This window comes from Peromyscus californicus, unplaced genomic scaffold (genome assembly GCF_007827085.1).
Source record: "Peromyscus californicus insignis strain IS unplaced genomic scaffold, ASM782708v3 Scaffold_14__1_contigs__length_90479793_seg_2, whole genome shotgun sequence".
Classification (NCBI taxonomy): domain Eukaryota; kingdom Metazoa; phylum Chordata; class Mammalia; order Rodentia; family Cricetidae; genus Peromyscus; species Peromyscus californicus.
Window position 1 is genome coordinate 69261455 of NW_026294436.1, and position 24885 is coordinate 69286339.

The window sequence follows — 24885 nt, forward strand, 5'->3', positions numbered from 1 at the left end:
GATCCTCCAACACCCCTGTGAGGCTTGCTCGTCACTGTGGCTGGCAGCAAACTCCCTCAGAGCTCAGTTTGACAAAGCTGTTCTAAAATGCTCTGGGCTCCGTCTACCTCTCAACTTCAGATTCCTTTAATAGTGAATTGACTTCACTAATATTTATACTAAAATGGTGTCCGGATGATAATTTTCTCAAAACTAATCAATAATCGCAACAGCAGTCAAAATCAAAACAGAACATGTTGTCACTTATTTTTAGTTGATTTTTAAGTCATTTGAAAAAACTGACTATTATGTCATCTAATTTTCAAATGAGGGTGATAATGGAGCACATGACGATTAAAGTTTTGGGGTGATATGCCTGTGGTCATCAAATTAAAGCAGTGTCAACACAAATCTAGACTGAAAGGTGGAACAAAATCAAAACTTCAGAACACGCTTTACTACACGGTTACATATGCAGAAGCTAGCAATTCACAGTGAATGGAAAATAAAAACATTGCTCTATAACTGGTCTTAGGATAATTTGATAGAGATTAGTTGAAATGATCTGTATCCTTAAGTTGTATCTCTGCCCTTCAGTTGAAATCACACGGAATGAGGCATTAAATATTCTTTAGAAATAAAAATAGAAAAGGCAAAAGAAGGCATGTCAGAATTTGATCTGAGGGAAAGAGGAACTTGTTACACTTAAATCCAAGGGTAGAAACTGCAAAGGGGAACCATAAATAGAGCTGACCTTAAGAAACACCGCTACTCTCATACATCATAAGAATATGCCAGCTGCGATTTTAAAACGCAATAAATTGAGGGAAATATATGCTCTGCATATGGGAGATGAATATGTACTCTCGCCACGCGCAGAACTTACCATGCTCAGGGGTGAGAGGGCAATAAGAAAGGGGGACTGTAGAAACCAGAATGTTCTACATGTGTGTGTGAGACCGTCAAAGAACAAATCCATTAAAATCATGTCTAAAACACCAAGTACTCAACTGGCAAAAAGATGAGCAGATAACTCGCAGCAAAAGAATGAAGATGGCTAATAAGCAGACAAAACCATGCAACTTCCCTGGTACTCTGGAGGTAAATTAAAATGATACATTTCAGCCTATGAAATGAGTGAAGCCCAAACATTATAATCTTGACGTGTAATGTTGCTGAGAGGTGGAGCCGCCTCTGCTAAAGGTGAGTTAGAACTGCCTCCTAAGGAATCAACGCAGGACCCAGGCATCTGTAGAGACTTCCCTGAGCATTGTTTATAACAAAGGGGGGGGGGAGGCATTCAAACGCCTAAAATTAGAGGTGGTTTAGGAAAATGAGGGACCATACTGAAGATGAGCCTGATGGATAGGGTGAGAATGAATTTTTATTACACAAGGAAATAGTTTGGGGATGATGTGCATTGCAAATAAAATTCAAAAATAAAAATCCATATGAGTTCACCAATATGCTCAAATGCCTTTAAGAATATACAAGGGAACGATGCCAAAAGTGAGGAAACAACTTCTTCATGGTGAGATTACAATTGATTCATTTTTTCCTGTGTCTTTAAATTTTTATGTTCTAAACATATTTTCTAAAATGAATTTTCAGTACTAGATTTTGGAAGAAAAGACAAAATTAAAATATATGCATGTATACACGTGACTATAAAAATCCTGTTGACCTATCACCGATAAGGTTTATCTTGAATTTTTTTCCAGGAGTGGGATGGATTATGCTAAAACCATCAACTCCCCGTTAGCTATTTCCCTGGGGGCATTACATGACTTTTGGCCTATAGATGCAAACGCTAGCTGCACAGCAGGATGTAGGATTCTAAAGCTCAACCCTTAAACTTTGGTAGATTGTTCTCTCCAGTTGTGAAGATGTACTGAGGTGAGCTGAGTGACTCTGATTCCCACACAACAGTTCTAACCTCTTATGTATGAACACCATCAGTGAGTCCTCACTGGCCAACAGTTCACATAGAAGGATGAAAATGTATGGTGTCATTTCTATATGTTTCCAAACAGCCAATCACATGCTTAAAAAGGATGAGCTAATTATGTTTCTATTATTCAAATTTCAACCAGAGTTATCTGTGTTGATCACAGAGATAGACTGTGTAAAACTAGCTACAGTATCAAGGCTTTTCTCACTATGTTAGTTGATTAGAACTCTAATTTCCTACTTGAATTAAAAAAAAAGACTCAAATCACTTTAACTCTGTTGGCAGCTTAGCTGAATGCTTCCCCTCTTCACTTGGTCCTAAGATATACATGTATGTATGTTTTTCTAAGGAGTATGACGTGACATCCAGGGTTGTGGCAGGTTGGAGCTGGCACAAAGCAATCCGCAGAGACAGCACCACCACTTACCTTTCCTGAGTCTACCCAGTGACGTCACACAGGATAGTAATGTATGTACCCAGAAATCACCTTTCACAACCTTACCAGTACACCACAGCACGGTGGCAATTTTAAAACGCCATTACATCAACAAATCACTTAATTAAATGTATTTAACAAGAGAATAACATCCAACCTCTTAAGAGAAAACCAAAAAATATCAGAGGGGAAAAAATATTATTTACTAAAACTGTTAAAGTTGGGGTGAAGGTTAATATTGATTGACAGCTTGACAGGTAACTAGACTCACCAAAGAGGAGCTTGTGGGTGTGGCGTGAGGTACCTTGATCTTCTTGATTAGGTGGACTGAACTGAGAGGCATCCTGAGTGGGTTACAACATTCCATGGGCTGGGATCCTGGACTGAACAAAAAGGAAAAATTGAGCTGAGCACCAGCACTCATTACTCTCAGACTGTGGGTTCAGTGTAACTCACACCCCTGTGATGTCCCCACCATGACAGACTAAGCCCTGAAGCTGTGAGCCAAGATTACCTCACCTTCCTCTGAATTGATCTTGTCAGAATGTTTTATTACTACAACAATAACACAAGTAATTAAAACAATTGGGTATAGTGGAATACACCTGAATTCAAACTACTCAGGAAGCTGAGGCAGGAGGATGACTTGAGCTCAGGAGTCCAGGGTCAGTCTGAGCAACCCAGTAAAACCCATCTCAAAAACAAAAGGAAAAAAATCCAAAAGCTCTTTAAAAAAACAAAAACAAAAACAAGCTGCTTTATAGTAAAAAATATAAATCCTGTGAGGCAAGTTTCTGGAAAGAATAGAATTTAATTTCTTAATGTTTTCACCTAAATGAATAGATAAAATCATGCTCAGTTTGAGTTTGGCTATCCAGGGAAGCAAGTCTAAATGTTTATGGATCCAAACCAATAGCTTTCACAATGGAAAAAAATACACTACCTCTCTCCATATGCGTCTACAACCGCGTAAAGTGTTCTCCCCGCTGGGAACAAGACAATAACCACAGGTATTTATCACCTTTTCTAGGTTCTTAAGAGTCCTAAAATTTGATCTCAGAGAATGTTAGAGAAACATAAACTTTTTGTGTAAAAAACTAAAATAAAATAAATTACTGCCACATGATGTTACTCAATTTCCAGATGACATGACAGCTAATCCCGGGGTAATACCTAGCTAGTTGGAACCCGGCAGTGTGAGAAGGTTTGGGCGGCCATAACTGTGCATCAGGCTATCCTTTAACACAGGCAATTATACACAGGCCCAATCAGTCATTATCTAATAACCCGACACTAACACATTAAACGTTGCCTCGGAAGCACTGAGTCCAAGTGAGCCTCTGTAGCAAAGTGAAGATTAAATCAAAGTCCAAAGCTCTGTTAAAGTTCTAGCACAACAGTGAAGTGGTGTGTATAAGATAAATTAACATTGCCGTGATCCACACAGCCAGTGAGGTTGACTGAGGCTAGCTTCCTTACTCCAGCTGGTACCTCCAAGAGCACATGGTAGAGCCGTGTGTACCTCAGACAGAGCAGCCAGTGAGGATCTCAGAGCTCTGAGCCTGACTCTGAAGCCCAGAGGAGGCCAAAGATGAGTCACTTAAATCATTCCTTTTTTAATTTTTTTTGGGGGGAAGGGATCAAACCCAGGGCTTCATGCATACTAGTCATGAACTCTAGCACTGAGCTGCATCCCCAGCCCCTCAATCTGTTTTCTAAATTCAGATTCCTCTCCAATTTACATCAAGAACAATAGCAGCAGCAACAATGATTGTTCTCAGTGAATGGCTTTGTCTCTGACAAGATGCTTACCGTCAGCTGATTTCCATAGCAGTCGTACATGACAGATGTCGTGTGTGTGTGTGTGTGTGTGTGTGTGTGTGTGTGTGTGTGTGTGTGTGTGTGTGTGTGTGTGTGTGTGGCAGTTCAGCCTCAGGTGTCAGCCCTCACTGTCCACCTTGTTTGAGGCAGAGATGCTGGTATCCTGATGCATACACCAGGCTCGATGTCCAGAGAGTTTCCATGCATCTTCCTGTCTCTGTCTCCCATCTTGACCTGGAGCCTGAGATGTTGGACATGTTCTATCACACCTCTCCTTGCATGGTTCCCAGGGATCTAGACTCAGGTCCATGTTTGCACGGCAAGCGCTTTACCCACTGAATCATGCCCAACCCCTGTTGACTTATATGGAGAAATAACTGGAGTTCACCAAACTTAAATGCCTACACCAGATGGCATAACCAACAAACATGGCAGCTACCATCCTTCCTTGGTACTGCGTGGCTCTGGAGGTCAGGTTCTCTTCATGTGACAATATAGCTTTATTGTCTTTATGGATCACTGAATAATCTCCGAGGGTAGAGGGGCAAAGAGCTTTGGAAGTGACCAACTTCTGTATCACTGCAAATTATGAATCACTCCTTAGCTACTTCAGCCATAAAACAAAACTTGTGAATTCTGTAGGAAAACAAAACAAATTATTTACTATGTAATTAATACCAGCAACCAGTCAGTTTCTCTGTTCTAATAAGTCACTTCTGGACATAAGTTATTATTTGAATTATTATTTATTGCTTTATAATCTATTCTTTGAATTTTCAAGTTGCAGGAGCTCAGCTTTTTCTGGTTTGAGCCATAATCAAATGCTAAACTGGATCACCAATCCCAGTGCCCAGGGTGTTAAGTGAGAGAGAAGCTTTCATGGTGTATCTGCTGAGTCCCCGAGACTAACTGCTGAGCGGAACTGACTTTCCATGAGAGAAGTCAGCTCCAACGAAATGAACTCCCAAGCTGGGCTGATGATGTGCCCATCTGACTTGTGCAGTGAACAAGTAACATTTAATTTTAAAAAAAAAAATGTTTTGAGCTATTTACTTTTCTTTTATCATGTATGAGTGTGTTGCCTACTCATATGTAAGTGCATCTCAAGCATGCCTGGGGTCCATGGATGCCAGACAAGAATGTCAGGTCTCCTGGAGCTGAAGGTACAGACAGTTGTGAGCTTCTATGCAGGTGCTGGGAACCGAACCTAGGTCCTCTAGAAGGGTAGAAAGTCTTCATAAATGCTGAGCCTTCTCTCCAGCCTCAACTTCTAACTTTTAAATTGTGACATATTAATACCATAGCTACGAAAAGGCTGTATATTTGACATTCTATTCTGTGAAATGTTGAAAACAGCCCTGCCTTGATGGCAGAATCTTGCTAGAGGTCCCATGTGGAGTTTAATGTGGCTATAGAGGGGAAAAAAAAACTGTGTTTTAACTCACAAGATGAGGATATGTGATACAGAGGTCACTAAGGGAAGCTCAGCCTGGGGTGATGCGTAGCATCAAGGATACGCACAGAACTGCTGTGCAGTAAGAAGCCTGTGGTACCATCTCCTTCCTTCCTTTCCTCTAACCACCATATTTTAACAGCTGCCTTTGCTTGTGATGGAGTTGTAGGCCTAATGAATGTCATGTTGCAAAGTTTGGAAGCCTAAAAGCTACACTGGGCTTCTGTCATTAAAACAACAACAAATACCCACAACTCAATTGTCTCAAGTTCAAGTGATCTTGTAAACCAATGCAACTCTACTCCCTGGAGCCAATGATATCACTTGTTAGACCCGTCTCATAAATCACTTGGTCAGGCTTAATCTCCACTTGCACAATATTATTTAGCACCTCATACGTTCTGTTCCCTCTTTAGAGCAATCCATTCATTAGACCTCGTCACATCTGCTAAGTCAGGGTTACACTGCAATCCTCATTTTTCACGTGAAGAAAGAAAAACGGCAAAGGCGTCTTTGCAGAAATGTGTTCGGATCTGCGTGTCCTGTGCTTGGTGCACAGCTCTGTCTCTGTGCTAAAGGTATTTTCGAAATGTCTTTCATGCTGTAAAGTTAATAATAAAGAGATGATGACGACAATGGGCAGAGGGCCTTGTGTAGAACATGCACAGGTTAAGCCGGCACTACGGAGAACTGAGACACTGACTAGACGCAGCAGGTTAGGAGACACCCACGGCTTTGAGAAGAGATCACGCTGCTGGGCAGGACACAGGCAGCTCACTGAGCAGTCGTCCAAGACAGTGAAGAAACACAGATCACTCTTCCCGCAATCGCAGCTGTGAAGGGAAACATGGAGGACTCGCTCATGACGCCATAACAGGCGTCCCACGGACTCAAACTCGCAACCTCTTTTACATTTTTATTTAAAATTTTGCCTTTTTACACAGCACCATATTTTTCTTTGTCTTTATTTTTTCTGTGTGTGTGTGCGCGCGCACACACATGTACGTGCCCACTTGAGTGTGAGCCCGTGTGTGAAGGCTGAAGGACAGCATCAGGCATCCAGGCATCGGGCTCCACCTTCCACTCTGAAGGAGATGGGGCCTTTTAGTGTCTGCTGTTGCATTCTCCAGGTTACCTGACCTGGGAGCTTCAGGGGGTTTCCCTGACTCCACCTCCCATCTTGCTGTTGAAGTGATGGTGCTCTGGATGTGCACTGCTGTACCAACTTTACCTGGGTGCTGGAGCGCTGACCCTGGGTTTTCTCTATGCTTCTGCAGTAAGCACTTTGCCCACAGGGGCAGCTCCTCGGCTGTGTTTTCATTTTTAGAAGAGTTTGGACTTTTTGGTTGTTCTTCACTTCTAAGACGGTAATTGTTAAAGTGCAGGACACAGTTTCTCCCGCAAAGCCTTCCTGCTACTGAGCTGCTGGTTGACCTGTTCTCTGCCAAACTGTTTTATATGGCAGCATCGTCCTGAACCACACGCAGAGATGTTGTGAGGTTGGCCTGTGACACGTGCCGCTAGCCACAGATTCAGCCTAGTGGGTTGCTGAGTACTCAACACAGTGTTTGTCTAAACAAGTAGGGGAATATCTAATAACAAAGTAAGTTAAAAAATAAGATTACATAGTCCCCAAACACAGGGCTGGTTCACAGACACAGGCCAGTGATTTTTTTTTTTAATTTCAAACCTTCATATATACATTATGTTGCATTACTGTGTACTAGGCATACAAATAGCCAAAATCCCCTGATTGTAGTCCTTTATGAATGGAGTAAAATGGCTGCCAATGCCATGAAAAAAAAGACAGATAAGTGAAAATGAGGGGCTGGGGAGATGGCTCGGCGATTAAGAGCACTTTTTCCAGAGGACCTGAGTTTAGGTCTCAGCATCCATATCATGGGACTCACAACTGCCTAAAATTCCTGGGGATCCAACACCCTCTTCTAGCCTCTGGGGGCATGAGCACACGTGTGTGCACACACACATACACAGCATTTCTTCACACACACAGGCACACAGGCGCATAAATAAAAATTAAAGATTAAATCAAGGGCTCCAATTCTTGTTGCCCAAACAACTGTTTTGAAGGTGGCTGGTGTTCTGTGTTATTTATTCTCTTCATAATAAAACCTCATCATCTTTAAGACCTCATCTCTCTGGCCTCCTGTGTAGCAATCATCATTCACTGAATTTTTTTTCACATCAGTACCTCTCCAATAAGCAGACCTCTTTCTATTGTCCCTGATACATCTTAATTCTATTATTGTTCCCCACCTAGGACTTGGAGAACTTCCTAACATTCTAGCCCCATTGCAATCCACACTATTAGTAATCTGAAATCTAGCTACCTGGCAGATCTACCCACCTTGAAGATCCCATTTCAGTGTCTTGTTTCAGGCAACATCTCCTCCTCCATAATTGCCCTGCATTTCCTCTACGTTCATGACTTTCCTTGTTCACATCATGCCCAGATGAGATGAACGCACCATCATCCTTCAAGATCCAGGCCAAGTATCATCTTCTTCCTGGAAGTTGTCCTTTCCAGCCAGAATGATGCTTCTAGTCTCCAGGTTCCTTGGACTAAAATGTCATACATCATTCCCCACACATTCCCTCACTGAGCCTTCTTAGGTTCCCCTCCCTATAACATGAACCTTTTGTGGTGTGGCCCTGGAGCTTAGCAGTGTAAACCCTCGGCCTGAGCGCATACATATAAAGACACCTGTCATGGGTTTGGGGGAAAGTGCTTCTTATTTGCTTCTGCAAACCAGAGATGGATAAAGTTGTGGCTTCTGCTTAGTTAACATCTGTCTGTTTCATACCTGAGTCTTTTTTCAGGGTTATAAGGACTCAGAGGAGAGCTTGTGCTTTCCTAAGACTACAGAGGGACCTCTCACCTCTGAAGATACCATACGATGGCTCAAAGACACACTCATAAAAAACCTTCTAGAACAACTACTTTACTCAAAGATTAAGTTATTGACTATTACTTAAAGCAGCGTTTTGGATCCATCTTTTATCTAATAAAATACTACTGAAGAAACTCTATTCAGGGTTCATAAGAAATAGAGAGCATATAATAGCATCATTCAAGTGCGTCCTCCCACACTCATTTCTCCATCTGGGTGCACTGGTTGTGTATTATGAGCTGAGCCCGGAGTCCAGTGTTGGTTTTTTCTTTCACTTCTCTAATATTGATATGGCCTTGGAATGTGGGATGCAAACACTTGTGCCCAGAGTTCCCTGAACTAGGCTCTGACTATTTCTAACTCCTAGTTCTGTCAGCATCTTTCCAATGCCTTTCTTCATTTGTTTATTAAGGTTGGAGGGAGGGGGAATCTGGTCATTTATGCATAGCTGTAAACCCAGTCCTCAGGGCCCTGAAGCAGGAGGATTGTGAGTTTGATACCATCATAAGCTACCCAGTGAGACCCTGTCACAAATAATATATTCTATATATAAGAGTGGAGGAATTCAACTCTTAATATATGTATTTATCAAGGGTCCAGTGTACTTAGATACAGTTATAGAAATGCTGTTGGGGTGCAGTTACCATGACCACCATAAGCATGGCTGAAGTAAGTCAATAAAAACATTTTAAAGTGGTATGTATCACAAAGAATAATATATTGAATGAAAAACTGAAAAATAAAAGAGGGTAATACTGCATATTATGTAGAGTACTTACCATTCATATTTCAAGATATAGAGCACCCAACTAAAGAAATAGAAAATTAGCAGCAAAAATAAATAAAGACAGACAGACAAAAAAAGAAAGAAGAAGGGAGGGAAGAAAGAAAGAAAGAAAAAAAGAGAGGGAAGGGTAGAGGGAGGGAGGGTAGGCATTCTCCTGACTTCTAATAACTATTTGTAAATATTTTTAAGTTACCCAACTTATTAGGTAAGTCTAAAGACAATTTTATCCTCAAGTAACATTAATAGGGATTAATTTACAGCCTTAAAGTTATTTTCAGAATATAGTAACAATAAATGTTATATACAAATTCATAATATGGCCTCCTGAGCTAAAGAGTGTGAGGAGTCTGCATGTCTTGCTCTCTCTCCACATGATTCTGGTACATTGCCTTTCCCCTTCAAAGGACAAAAATGGTATGCGGCTAATGTCTTTTGAGTGAATGCGTTGAGTTCTTTAACAGGTGGAGAAGGAGGACATAGAAAGAGTGATGACTCCATCTTCTGCTGTCAGCCAGGATGGATGCTGAAACTGGAGATGACTGGAGCCAGAGGGACAAGGACTGAACTGTGTCTATAACACAGGTGTGAGATGATAGGGCTAACACTAAGCTAGTGACTGTGGAAACAGGGGAGAAGGCTGGTCAGAGAGACATTGTGGGCACATAATAAATTCCAGAGGCTATATTGGTAGATGCCAGAAGACAAGGTTTCCTAGAATTAAATCCCAGCACTCATAAACTCTGGTATGTTCCCTTAGCCCACAAAGCAGGACTCTCTCTCTCTCTCTCTCTCTCTCTCTCTCTCTCTCTCTCTCTCTCTCTCTCTCCCTCTCTTCTCTCTTCTCTCTTCTCTCTCTCCTCCCTCATTTCCTCCTTTCTTCTGTGTGTATGTATGTGTGTACAATAATGTATGTGTTCATGGTGCGTGTATGTGTGTGTGTGTGTGTGTGTGTGTGTGTGTGTGTGTGTGTGTGTTACTTTTTCTCCCCGAGAGATCAAAGCCATAGCATGGTACCAACAGTTTTATACCACATAGAACCATTTCTGCTAACGGAAAGGTTTTGAAGATGTACTTTTTAAGTTTTGCACTTTTTAGGTAGAATCCAAAGTATAAGCCATGCAAGTCTGGAATCTTTGTTCCAAGATGAGACACAGGGTACCTTGTTTCCATCAAGAGTTCATAAAATTAAAATCAGTGGGACTGCCTATGTAGGTCTTTGGAGAGTGCAAAAGCTTCCCACCACACACAAGCTATTCCTAACCTACAAAACACAGCCACGCCGTAGGCCTCTGCCCAGAAACTATCACACAGGCCAAAACACACAGTGTATAGGTGGCTGAGAAGAGGATGAGACCACTAGACATATTTCCACATATGATCTGGGCCAAGCTTTCCATCGAGACCTCCAGAAGCAAACAGCTGGCTTGGGATCCACCCGCCATGCCACCTACAATAGCCCTCGTAGTGCTTCTTCCCATAAATGTGTTCATTGGCTTCTGTTCATGTTTATTGAAGGAAAACAGCAATACCCAGTAATGGAAGTGACTCCTCAGTAAATTCAATGAGCAGAGCTATAGAAGAGCAGGTCAGGAGCCCACTGAACAGAAGCTGAATTCCAAAAGGAAAGTGAATCCTGGTGTTTTTGATCAACAATGAGAAGGGATGCCCAACGGCTCCATTTCCTGAACTCTGACATCCAGCGGCTGCCCTGCTCTTACAGAGGACCTGAGTTCATTGCCCAGCACCATCAGGCAACTCACAACTACCTATAATTCCAGTTCCAAGGACTCAATACCCTCTTCATGCCTCCATGGGCACCCGAACTCATATGTACATGCATGCATATAGACAAACACACACAAAAATAAATCTCTTGTAAAATTAGACTAAAACTCACTACTATCGCTGTGGATTTAAAATGCAAGCATTGTTATTCTCTTTGGTCCTTTTACAAACAATTTAAGTAATTCATTACTCATGGTCCAAATCTGTTAGATATATACTTATTTGATCCTTAAAACTAAAGGCGGCTTACAGATATGTATGCTTATAGGTATGTATGCTTTGTGAACCATACCCATGTGTAACAGCATGTGTGTGTGATGGCACATGTGTGACAGCATGTATTTGACAGTGTATGTGTATGTATGTGACAGGTGTGTGTATGACAACATGTGTGTTTAACTATGTTTGTCAGAGTGTGTATCTGACAGCATATGTGTGAGTGCATGCATATGTGACAGTGTGTGTGTGTGTGTGTGATAGTGCATGTTTGTATGAGCATACGCATGTGAATATGTTATCACTGATCAGCACACTAGCTGCCTTGGTATGTGTCCTAGTTGGCTTCAGCTGCCAATTTGATGCACCCTCAAATCATTTGGAGATTGCTCAGGTTAGATGGACCTATGGCCATCTCTGAGAGGAACTGTCTTACTTGTTGATTAACACAGAAGGGTTCACCCACTGTGGGCAGCACCATTCCCTGAGCAGGCGGTCTGTGCTACATAAGAAAGATAGCTGAGCATAGGCCTGGAGGCAAGCCAGTGAGCAGCACTCCCCATGATTCTGCATCGGCCCCTGCTTGAATTCTTGCCCTGACTTTCCTCAGTGCTAGACCATGACCTGGAAGTAGAAAGCAAACAACTCTTTCCTACCCTAAGTTGCTTTTGGTCTAGTGTTTAACCCAGCAACAGAGAAGCAAACTGGGATGGCGAGAATCCTACCCCTGACTTGAGCTTGGCCCCGTCATTCTCTGGCTGATGGAACATGTGCCAGTGTCTTCAATGTGTTCACAAGACTTGGTCTTCAGATCACTTTGGCTAGTGGTCCTCCATGAGAAGAGCATGCTTTAGGTGTCCATTACACTTTTAGCCCAGACCCAGGCCAAAGGCACATGGAAAACATTCAAACTCAACCTGTAGCTTGAAGTCAAGAAATACAGAAGATGGAAAAAAAAAACAACACTATTATCACTATCTCAGTGAGATAAGAAAACAATGTCATGCTTACTGGAAAACAATATATTGTATAAAAAGAAGCACTCCACAAACAAGAAACAGACTTTGGATATTTGAAAAACTGCTTATGACAGTGGGAACAGAATATTCAAAGAAAGACTGAGATAATAAGTAAAGACAGCCTTCCAGAAGTGACATTAGAAGACAGAGAAATGCAGGCTAAAAGATAAGTGGCCAGAATGTCAATTTGGAAGGGCCAGTGTGCAATTAGTGGAGTTTCAAGGAGAACAAGCAAAGTGGAATGGTTGGAATTGCCAGAAATAATGTGGAGAAAACATTATCAACTGCAGTACTAAGGTCTAGATTGGAAAATTGGAAAAGAGCACAAGAAATGAATGGGGAGCAGAGGAGGAAGACTACTCAAGACTACCATTGTGGAATTATAAAACATCAGGAAGTTTCCAGACAATGCTTGTTAAGAATAGCTGCATTGGAAATTAGACTGCTCTTAGATTTCTAAATAAAAATAGAGAGATAAAAACACATTCATAATTTGAAAGACTTTTAGCATAAAATGCGATGTCCAGGTAAACAATAAAAATGTAAAGGTGGGATTAATTTTATATAATATAACTCAGAAGCACCCTGCTGGAAAACTTTATTGGCAGTTTTCCATTAAAGAAAGAGAAGAAAGGAGGTTATGTCCTGTACTTGAGGAGAGGTGGGGATGCAGCCAAACTATGGTACCAACAGATACACACACACACACACACACACACACACACACACACACACACACACACACACACTTGTTATCTAAGAAGTGCTGGAGATATTCTTTTAAATTTCACAGTAGCATCATCAGGCATGGAGGGAAGCCCATCTTGGTAAAGAATGAGGACTTGTAAGAGAAAAGTTGGCAGGGGAGGGTATTAAAACCTGATACATTAATTGTTTGATAAACTGAAGACTTTGTAGAAATTGTTGATAGAGGAGGTTTACTAGATTTGTTGGAACATTTAAGAAGAGAGTTACGATAGATACTAGAAAAATGGATATATATGTGATAAACAGAAAATAGATAAGCAGACAGATAATAGGTAGATAGATGATATGTAGATATATAGAGAGAACGATACATAGATGATAGACAGATAGATAGATAGATAGATAGATAGATAGATAGATAGATAGATAGATAATCGGTAGGTAGATATTACATAAATAAAGATATACGATGATAGATAAAAAACAGATGACAGATAGACGGATGATGATAGATGATAGATAGATAGATAGATAGATAGATAGATAGATTACACATAGATATTACATATAGATAATGAAATAGATAATAAATAGGTAGAATATAAATTTTTAAAACACATATTTTTCAACCCTAAGGAGCTAGCTTAGGGCAACGATTTAAAAAAAATTAGTAAGGAAAAATTATAATAAATGTCGTGATCCTGCAATGAACAATTACATAAATGGAGCAATTCTATGAACCATAAACTAAATGTAACTTGGGTGGTGACAGGAAAAGTTAGCTGTAATCCATGAGAGATAAATTCTCAACAGCACTGCTATCAAATAAGCAGTCAATGTCAGAGTGAGTCAGTGTGGCTTTCCCACTACACACAGAAGTCTAGAAATAGCCCCTAAAATCACAGCAGGAAAAGATAAAGAAATGGAAACAAGGAGAAACGGTGACAAAGTCTGCCCTGACCTCTTCTTCAGGAGAGACAGGGGGAAAAACTACACTCTGATGGAGCGAGCCAGCTCCAAGGCTGGACTGGGCAGTGGGCAGCATAATGACAAGGATGTGTGTTGCGTGTTTCCTGTTTGCATCCTTCGGTGTTATAAACCATTGATTTCAATCCCTCAGCAGGAGTGTGCCCTGCACAGCCCAAGGACAGAAGAGGAGGGTGCGAGCTGCTTGCTTTGCCAAAGCTATATTGCATCCTGCTTATATCCATAGCTAAAGAAACCACAGTGGATGGGACCTAGGAACGCCATGTCATTAGCCTATGGGCTTTCCTACAGCCCTATGCACACTCTTCCAAGAAAGTGGAGGCAACTAACTTCTCTACCGGAGGAAAGAGGAAGAGATAGAAGGAGAGTGCAAGGGGAGAGGAGGATGTGGATAAGGAGTTCACCCTTCCCCCACTTCTCTCACCTGAAGCCTGGAGATTGTAAGGAGGTCCTGAACTCTAAAGTTCTGTATATAAAAAGAGGCACTGGCCTACCCTTGTCCAGGGTGATGGTTAATGTTATATGTCACATGGCTAGGGTGTAATATCCAGTGACCTGGTCAAACACCAGTCTAGACAGCAGTCAAAAGGAAGTTTTGCAATATTATTGACATTTAAGTTAGTAGACTTTGAGTAGATTGCCCTCTGTAGTGTGGTGGGAATCGCTCACTCAGCAGAAAGCATGAGAGAATGCCCTGAGGTCCCTGGAGAAGGAAGAAGGTCTGTGTCCAGCTTGTCCTCAGCCTCAAGTGTGCAAGCTCATACTTCTTGGGTACCAGGCTCGCCAAACCCAACAACTGCTGGCATGAGCTGCTTCCTTAAAATGTTTAGATAACAGACTAAGAGATGGCTCATCTGTTGAGAGAGCTTGCTCCACAGCCAGGCTGGGGCTCAGACTCCAGTACCAGAAGATGCCAGGCATCCCAGCAAAAGCTATAACCCCAGCTCCAAGGGGAGGTGGACACAGTCTTGCTGGAGCTTGCTCTATTCCGGCCCAGCCTGGACAGAAGCCCTAGGCTCTGGAAAAAACCTTCACTCGAAGGAATAGGCAGCAAGTGATTAAAGGAGACCACAGGCACTCACACAACATATACACACACGTGCACACACATACTTAGACACATACACACACATAAAGCAACAAATAAATAAGAATTCCCAAGAAGGTTTAAATAAATCTCTCTTCATATGTAAATTATGTGATACATCCACATATATTAATATAGTGTGGTGTTTGAATGTTACATATAATTGCATGTTACATATAATTTTGCATATGGCCACATACAGGCTGTAATGTGTGTGTATATGATTTGATTTACATGCACTTAATATATGTAAATGGTAATAGATAAATACATATAAAATCTCTGTCTAAAATACAAGTTTTATCTCTCAGGAGAACACTGATTCACTCACCTGTAGTGTATTTTATTAATATCGTATTGTATTGTCAACTTCTGACTTGTCTGTTAGGGGTATTACTCAGCCAGTTCTGAAAGGGAAAACCTTGTATAAACCAAAACAAGCCCTGCTATTTATCAGCACACTCTAAATGCTGCATTTAGAAGGGGGTGGAAGGGCAGAGCCCAGGACAAACTTACAAGCAGCTCTCAGTGTTTCTCAGAGGTCAGCTCTGGCCACACAGGCAGGTCTGCTTTCACAAGACTGACCTCAGTGAGACCGAGAGTTAATTTTTAATGTCCCTTCAAGGAAAATCAAGTTTTTAAAAAATTCCTAAGAATGTGGATTTCTTTGCCCTCTAATCTCAATATTTTCTTCCTTTCTTCTCTCTTTCCTCTCTCTCTCTCTCTCTCTCTCTCTCTCTCTCTCTCTCTCTCTCTCTCTCTCTCAGAATAACCATAAATATATAGAAAAGAAAACCACAACTACAGCACTCTGAGCAGTTTACCTCTCTCCCTCACCCACTAACATCGCCTGCGACCCTGCCTTTCCCACGGGGATGCTAGATGACTCTTCCCTGAAGAACCATCGCAAACCACTGGGGAGATTTCCTGGTCCCACAGGCCCATGGCTCCTGTCCTTCTTCTAACATCTCTAAAGAGCTATTTCGTCATTAGATATCAGTCTCCTGGCATCTCCATCTACCTATGGAAAAAACTGAACCAATGTGCTGGGTGCTCATTTTTTATACTATTTCCCTAGAATATACATAAACACAAGAAGAACTTTGTCCAAATCCTTACACTTTGAAAAGTTGCAAAAAGAAAGAAAACCCAGACTTCTTAAAAAAAAAATGTTTTGTCAATTATTTAGAATGTGAGCTTCATTTTTCTAGGTGTTTTAAAATTTTACATAAAAATTTTATCATGTCTTAAGGACATAGCTCAGTGGAAGAGCACATGCCTTCCATATACAAGACCTTGAGTTCAGTCTTTGGCAGCACAAATACACACACACACACACACACACACACACACACACACACACACACACACACACGACAGACAGAGAGAGAGAGAGAGAGAGAAAGACAGACAGACAGAGACAGAAACAGAGAGACAGACAGAGAGAGTTATCATGTAACTTTACCTCCCAAGTGCACCATGTGGTTTTTGAGAATGAATGCACTGTCTTATACCCCACTCACCTTGCTCTTATATTCCAACATCATTTGAGTTTGAGTTACACATGCAGAGGCCCATTCAAACAATGACAAAACAATGTGTGCATTGCCTGTACACTTGTCCTTTGTTTCGGGTCTAGACTGCAATTTCTGGACTGAAGTTCCTGGACAGGTTATAGCAGACAGAGTCTCTTGGTGGCAGGAAGATCCCTTCTGGTACAGTGGTCATAGAATTCCCCAGTAAAGTTAAAGCCAAAATACATGTTAAAATAATGGCCTGGAGCTGCTGCAGAGATGATTTAATCAGTGTTCGCCACATGAGCTAATTTTAGATCCCCTCCAGCCATGTAAAAAGCCAGATGTGGTAACATACACCCGTAATCCCAGCACTTAGGAAGCAAAGACAGAGGGATCCCTGGGGCTCACCAGTCCATCAGTCTTGCCAATGAGCAAGAACTCACAACATGTGATAAAGGGCAATTGAGGTAGTCACCCAACATCAGCCTCTAGCACACACATACATGTGTACACATACACCACCACTTTACACATGCACATATACAAACACATACACGCTCATACAACAAACACTGAAACTGTGGCAGACCAACCCCACTTTTACGACCCAGGGTACTCTTGAGTAGGGAGAAGTGAAATATTAGCAAGAAAGAGATACCTAGACAACAAAAGAAAAGATAGAAACACAGGATAGCCTCAAGAGGGCCTGTGTCCTTATCCATCGGCCCAGAACTTTATTCCAAAGGGCTTTTTAATCATGATGCCAAGGGGGCGGGGCAAAGACCTCCCCCTTGCTAGATACAGCCAAGTGCAGACCCTTCCAGTACCCAGGCCCATGGCCCATTCCTCCTCTCATGTAGTACTGATGGGGAAAGCCACTGGGAAACCCCGGTGGGATCCAACACTAACAAATGACCGAAGCCCCAGTTCTCTTCCCGATCTTGTCCCTGGCTCTGCAGAGATGCTGGCTGCCTTTCCGGCGGCGACAGCAATCTTGCTGAACTCCTAACCAAGCTCTGAGACTATGGGATGACTCCAGAGGCATTGTGAGAAGCTAGAGGGCTTGGAGCAAATGTCAGGGCAAACATAGCTGGACAGATATCAGCTGAGGCTGATGGAAGGCATCCCCAAACCCTTCTCATGACCAGATCCCAAAACACAACTTGCAGGTATTTAAAATGACTCTCCAGCCCTCTCCTCCCCAAGTCCTTCCTTCCAGGAAAGAAAATAGACAGTTACCCATAGGCAAAGGTGACTGTAGGCTTATGTAGGAAAAGATGAGACGCGGATTGCCTGTTGCCTGGGCCCAAAAATGACAAGTCAGCCTGAGGATGGCCAAGATTATTGAGACCCTGAACTGGAAGGGAAGCTGTAGTATGTGATTTTCTTCCAGACCCACAGCAAAGCCCAAATAATTTGGGGAAAGTAGGTAGCCATTTCCTTAAGTATGTTCTGGGAAACACTCAACAGGAACTTGCCAGCAACTGGGTCCTCCCACTTGGTACAGCTCCAGCTGTCTGCCCATTAGAAAACACCCTTGTGTTCCCAAAGCCTGTAGTCCAAATGCTCTCCCTGCTCCCATGCCACCATGTGCTTCTCTTCCCCAGAATTTCTCTTGAAAGACCACTCCATAGCTGGACGCTGGCAGTGCAAGGTGTGGGAAGGGAGGAGGTCGAACAGGAGCGCTACAGAGAAAAGCCAGGGTGAGTAGAGAAAGATTTGGCCTCCCTGACTTGTACAGCAAGCTGTCTTGGAAGTCTGGCTAGCCTGGGTCCAACCCCGCATCACACCCCTACTCTGCAGCGGGGAGAAATAAAGCGAAGGATGAGCAAGCAACTTTCCCGGGTCTCAAAGCCAGCAAGAATGAATCCTGATCGCAGGATGATGGATTCCGTTCTCTTCACCTCTCGGTGCAACTAAAAAGAATTGCCATCTACTTTTCAGAGGGAGGAGAATGTAGAGCAGTTTTGGTAAAGCATCCAACCTGGGACAGTCCAAACAAAAGCATCCAATAAAAGCGCCTAGAGTTACTGGAACTAAAAATAATACAGCCCTATTGCTGATTCCATGGACTGAAGAGGCCACTCAGCTCTGTCCCAGGCCAGATCTGTACAGGGATCCCCAAAACCCAGCTCTCCCCGGAAAGCTCGCCTGTTCCCTGTGCTTTCCCAAGCTGCCTCATTTTCTTTCTCCGATGATGCAAATAAATAGAATGCTACATTGGGCGGCGGGGAGATACACCCAAAATATGGAAGGAAAGGAGCTATTGTTATCTTTAGCGTTCAGGAATTAATGGATTAACTTTGTTTCCCCCTGAGAATTCATTTTTCTCCTCACTTGCAAGCCTTGTGCTGGGAGTGGGGTTACTCACAGGGAGTGTGCTGGCACATTCAGCTCTCCTGCAGGAAGCGTGACACTTGTGACAGAGGTCTTGTGAAATCCACACTAGCTTTCTCGCTTGTGACTGCAGCCGGATTGTAACCAAGGGAAGCCCCAGCAACTCAGGAGTCTCCAGAGCTGCTGTGAAAGCAGCCAGACAACCTGCCAGGCCACCGGTGCCTCCTCTTGGCTAGCTCGAAGCCAGATTCTCCGGAAACAAAGACAACAAAAGTCCCGGCACTTGAGGTTGCAAGGCAGCAGATGTCTAACTGCTCATGAGTCCGAATACAATAGATTTAGATTGGAAGCCCCCACGTGTCCTATGTACATATAGTAATTAAAATAGATCATGGGACCAACCGGTGAGATGGCTCAGTGGGTAAAGGAACTTGCTTCTAAGTCTAAGGACCTGAGTTCAATTCCTGGAACCCACATGGTGCAAGGAGAGAACCAATTGTGTTCTGACATCCACCAACACACTGTGGCATGTGTATGTGTGTACACGCACATGTATAGGCACATACACTAAACATAAAAAAATGTTTTTTAAGTAGAATCAATTGTAATGTTTTAGGGTGAGGCTTAGTAGGTGTGAGTTGTTCTGTATGGCAAATGTGTTGCTGATTAGTCAATAAATAAAACACTGATTGGCCATTGGCTAGGCAGGAAGTGTAGGCGGGACAAGGAGGAGAATAAAGCTGGGAAGTGGAAGGCTGAGTCAGAGAGACACTGCCAGCCGCCACGATGACAAACAGCATGTGAAGATGCCGGTAAGCCACAAGCCACGTGGCAAGGTATAGATTAATAGAAATGGATTAATTTAAGCTGTAAGAACAGTTAGCAAGAAGCCTGCCACGGCCATACAGTTTGTAACCAATATAAGTCTCTGTGTTTATTTGGTTGGGTCTGAATGGCTGTGGGACTGGCGGGTGTGAGAGAGTTTGTCCTGACTGTGGGCCAGGCAGGAAAACTCTAGCTACACTTAGTTAGCTGTAGGGAGGGTGGGGCCTATTTATCTGTAGAGAGGGTGGGGCCTATTTATCTGTAGAGACTGCATTTGTCTTACAAAGTTCTGACACTAATACTCAAATTCCCTGGGTGACTATATAAAAAGTTTTCCTGGAAGGCTACATATCTAACATTACTTTTTTAAGTGACACCAGCAACCTCCCCAAACACTGAGAACTAATTATACACAAGTATATTGATAAGCAATATCACACTGGAAAAATTTACATATTCCACTGTTAAATAATAATAAAAAACACAAGTTGTACAGTACTGTGAGTCTCATGCTGCTTTTATTCAAATAATACATTTATTTATAGAGTAGTTAAGGGGATACGCACCAAAAATGTTAGCAGTGGTTCTCTCTGGGTGCAAGATTAGTGTGTGGCTTGGGTGCTTCCTGCTTTTAGATGTGTTATATTTTCACCTACAGTAAATATGTGTTACTTTTAGAACGTGAGCGATTTTGTAGAAAGGTTATTTTCCAGTTAATTTCAAGATGCATTTATAAACCTTAATTAATCTGTATCCTCTGTCCTGTCATTATTATGCAAGTTACTCAGAAGGTCTTGCCAGCAGTGATGAGCTGGGTTTAGAATGTACACATATGAGCTGGAGAGACAGCTCACTGGAAAAGCACTCCCATGAAGACCAGTTCAGTCCCCAGGAACCATGCAAAAAAGGGAAGATGGGGGAATCCCAGGGGCTTGCCAGCCAGCCATTCTAGCCCAGTCAGTGAGCTCCAGGATGTCATCGATCTTGTCTCAAAAATAAAAATAAAGTGGAGAATGCTGAGGAAGACACCCAACATTGACCTCTGGCCTCCACATATACACATATGCAAACACAAACATCTACAGACACACACACACACACACACACACACACACACACACACACACACACACACACCAAATAACCAAATGTACCCTAGGAATGTTTTCCATAGACAAGTCAGATAACCATTTCTGAGACATAGATTCGGGGGGGGCACAAATGTTAGTCACAGGTGAGCTTCAAAGAGATCAGGTGATTTCTTTCATGGGAAAAGAGGAGGGGAAAGAGCAGATGACTGGGTAACTCGGGGGCCACTCAAGCCCTTCTGTGAAGTATGACAGCAAGTCCTCTGCCTCAGCACAGGGGTGCTGCCATTTGGCCGCTTCGAATCCTGATGCTCTACAGCCGAAGCACTGAGGAGCAAGGTCCTCACCTCACACCTCACACAAGCTTTGTCTCAAGTCAGCACAGGAGGAGCTTACGAAAGCCCTCCTATGACTCCTTGCTAGAAAGTGAACACATGATCAAGGCTAAACTGGTAAGCTGTCCAGAGGTTAACTTGCTGCTAAAAGTCCTATTGATATGCAGAATTTGGAAAACAGAAGGTTTGGGGGACTTGGGGTACAGGAAGTATCTACCCGAGGTTGTTAAACTTCATAAATAAAATGCCAGGCGGTGGTGGCGCACGCCTTTAATCCCAGCACTCGGGAGGCAGAGCCAGGTGGATCTCTGTGAGTTCGAGGCCAGCCTGGGCTACAGAGTGAGTTCCAGGAAAGGCGCAAAGCTACACAGAGAAACCCTGTCTCGAAAAACCAAAAAAAAAAAAAAAAAAAAAAAAAAAAAAAAAAAAAAAAAAAAAAAACTTCATAAATAAAATACTCAATGCCCAAGTAAATGTGAAGGCCAGATAAACAACAGTTTTAATATAAGTATGGTCCAAATAACACATGGGATATGCTTTAACACACATATACATGCATGCAAGGGTGCACAGAGAGAGAGAGAGAGAGAGAGAGAGAGAGAGAGAGAGAGAGAGAGAGAGAGAGCTTCTTTGTTCTATGCACACAAACCTAATCCTCAGAAAACAAGGCAGGATCAATCTGCATTAGCAAACATCATTGTATTATCACATGCAAATCAGACAATGCACAGACTCAGGAATGTAGGTAGGGGGAGGATAGGTAGATGTTTGGGAAGCCTGAGGCTAAGGACCAAGTCTTCATGGATGCCCTGAGATAGGAAGTAAAGCAATGAGCTACAGAAAGCCCACTGTTCTCTTCTTAGAAAACTGGATTTTTCTAAAGTTGCTCTTTGGAGCTTAATACTGGTCAAACTAATATCACTCTAAAAGGATAAAGTGGAGAAACTCGGGAAGTTTCCAGGACACTGTGGTGTGTGTGCGCTCACATGGCCAAGGGATGTGCTAAATGGCAAAGGGTAAACCTCCAAGTGTTGCTGCTGGGGTTGAAGTAAGTGTTGGTCCGTTACGTGGAGCTTCTCCTACACCAGGGATTTCAGCACTTCATCTGAACAGCTTGCACATTGCAAAATTGTTTTCCAGAAAAAGGGCACTGAAAAAATAAAGCGATACTCAAAAAAAACGTAATGAAAAAGAGACACATGTTGACAGCTAGATCCATGCGACACCAGATGAATGAAAAGCAGAAAAAGTGCCCATCCTCCTCCAAAGGCAGCAGAGCTTGCTTTGACTTTCCTACAAATGTTCGGCATGCTGAGGCAGGCTCTGACAAGCAACTGAGAAACGTGACCGGAAAGAGGACATTTTTAAGTTGTCCACCAATGGCCACCAAAATATTTTTTTAACAACATAGTTTTGGCCCATCTTAAACACATCATTTGCTCTAAGTAACTAGGTTTGTTCTCTCTCTCTCTCTCTCTCTCTCTCTCTCTCTCTCTCTCTCTCTCTCTCTGTGTGTGTGTGTGTGTGTGTGTGTGTGTGTGTGTGTGTGTGTGTTTGCATAAAGGTACTCACCTATGTACCTATGTGCAGGTGTATGTGGGTGCGTGGACATGTGGAAGTCACAAGACAACCTCGGGTATCATTCCTCACGATGCTGCCCAGTGAACTTGACAAATGTCATCCTTATTCACTAAACCGTTCAGAAAGCAAAGGCGCTACAGACTTCTCAGGATCCTCCCAGCAGACTTGTTGGCCTCAGTTTCATTAAAGTGCTGTCAATAAGAAAAGGGGAAAGACCCAGCCTCATATATGTCACCTCCTCCGAATGCAGGCTCATGCCCAGTTGGCCCGTCAGGCCAAGCCCACTTCCAGTCAAGCTGGAGAGCTGAACTTCCTTTGAAGCTCCCTTTGCATGACCCTGGATAGCTACCATCAGGGACAGCAATTCATGCATGGTCCTAGAATCCATTTGCTGTCGGGCACTGACAGGTTTTGAAAGCAGTGCCCACCACTCCACACCCTACATGGTCTCGCCCCACATTCCTTAGTTCCCATTTGGAGAAGAGTCAGCTAAATAAAGAGGGTGAAATCTCTCAGGAAAAAACATTGGGTAAAGAAACTGCCAATCCTCGACCTGTCTACCTCAGTGGGGCTGTTTATTGCGCCATCTTTGCCGAGCAGGGAATGTCAGCAAAAAAATGAAAGCAGTCTCCCGCCAGGTCTGGGATGGCTGGAAAGGAACCTCAGCAAAATCACAACACACACACACACACACCACATGCCCACCACTTACTTCGCTTTAAGTCTTGTGAGTACCATAGTTCCCAGCTGGGTAGCAGCCACATCGGCCTCCCTTCTGCTTTCTCGGCCATCGCTGGTGGAAACCTGGTGGTTAGGGGTTGGAGGTGGCTCCATGCAGTGGTGTGGTTTTCAGCGCTGTGCAGCCCAGACGCAGCTCCCCGCTCCATGCAGTGGTGTGGTTTTCAAGGCTGTGCAGCCCAGACTCAGCTCCCCGCTCTGTAAGAAAGAACAGCAGTCTGCAGTTGGCCATTGAGATTGTCCCACCGTTAGGGGATATGGGGAACACTGAGTGAGGGTATGACCGAATAACGGGTCTGGTTCTGTGTTCCTGTGTGAGTGTGCTCCAGTGTGGGCATCCACACCTAAGGCTGGCTGCAGGAGATATTAACGGCCATGTTTGATGATATCTTCATGCCACCTGCTAGACGATACTTTCCCAACATCAGTTTGTCACAGTTTCTGATCTTGTCATGTGCATAGGCACTAATATAAGTATTTATCCTCTCTCTCTCTCTCTCTGTCTCTCTCCATCTCTCTCTGTCTCTGTCTCTCTCTCTCTCTCTCTCTCTGTCTCTCTGTCTCTCTCTCTCTGTTTCTCTGGCTCTCTCATTCTGGTGGTTTCATACTGAAACCCCTTACACAAGTACTAACTGTGAACTGTAGTCATATTTGTAAATCCAGGTCATTATGAGACATTATTATACTCTGAAAGTGTTATGATGTTTGGATGTAGAAACGAAGTCATCATTCTTCGAAATAGGTGCCTGACAGCTTTCTTAAGAACTCAGTTTACGAACTCAAGTCAAAACAAATGAATATATGTTCCCCTTTTTACTTCTTCTTTTGAACAATTTTATGATTGGAAAAAAAAGAGACGCTTACCACAATGGAAAATACCTCATTTTTCCATTAAAATACACCCTTGTGCTTCAAGCAGCTCTGCCATCCACTGCCCAGTCAGTTACAAGAAGCCTTTCCAAGGGGGCAAAGCCAAGGACTCAGCAAGAGGTAAAGAGTGGGGAGCTGGAAGGCTGGACCAGCCCTGCATCCAGCTCAGGAGTGCAACTGAAGCAGGAAGCTGGGCAGCACAGGGGGCCCAGTGGAGAGTGAGAACCACTGCTGAGCAGACACTCAGCCTCCCCTACCACAGATGGGGGGAGGACGCTTCCCCCACAGTCAGGAGCGCTAGGCCAGGTAGTCTGTGTGGAAGCCAGTGGGCCCAGACTCGGAGCACTATTGGTTTCCATACCACTTCAGGTCACCAAAACGAAAAATCACACAGCTTCAACACCCAGTCCAAGTGGCTTAAAAAGAAATCAAAATTCCTGGTGAAATGAAGAC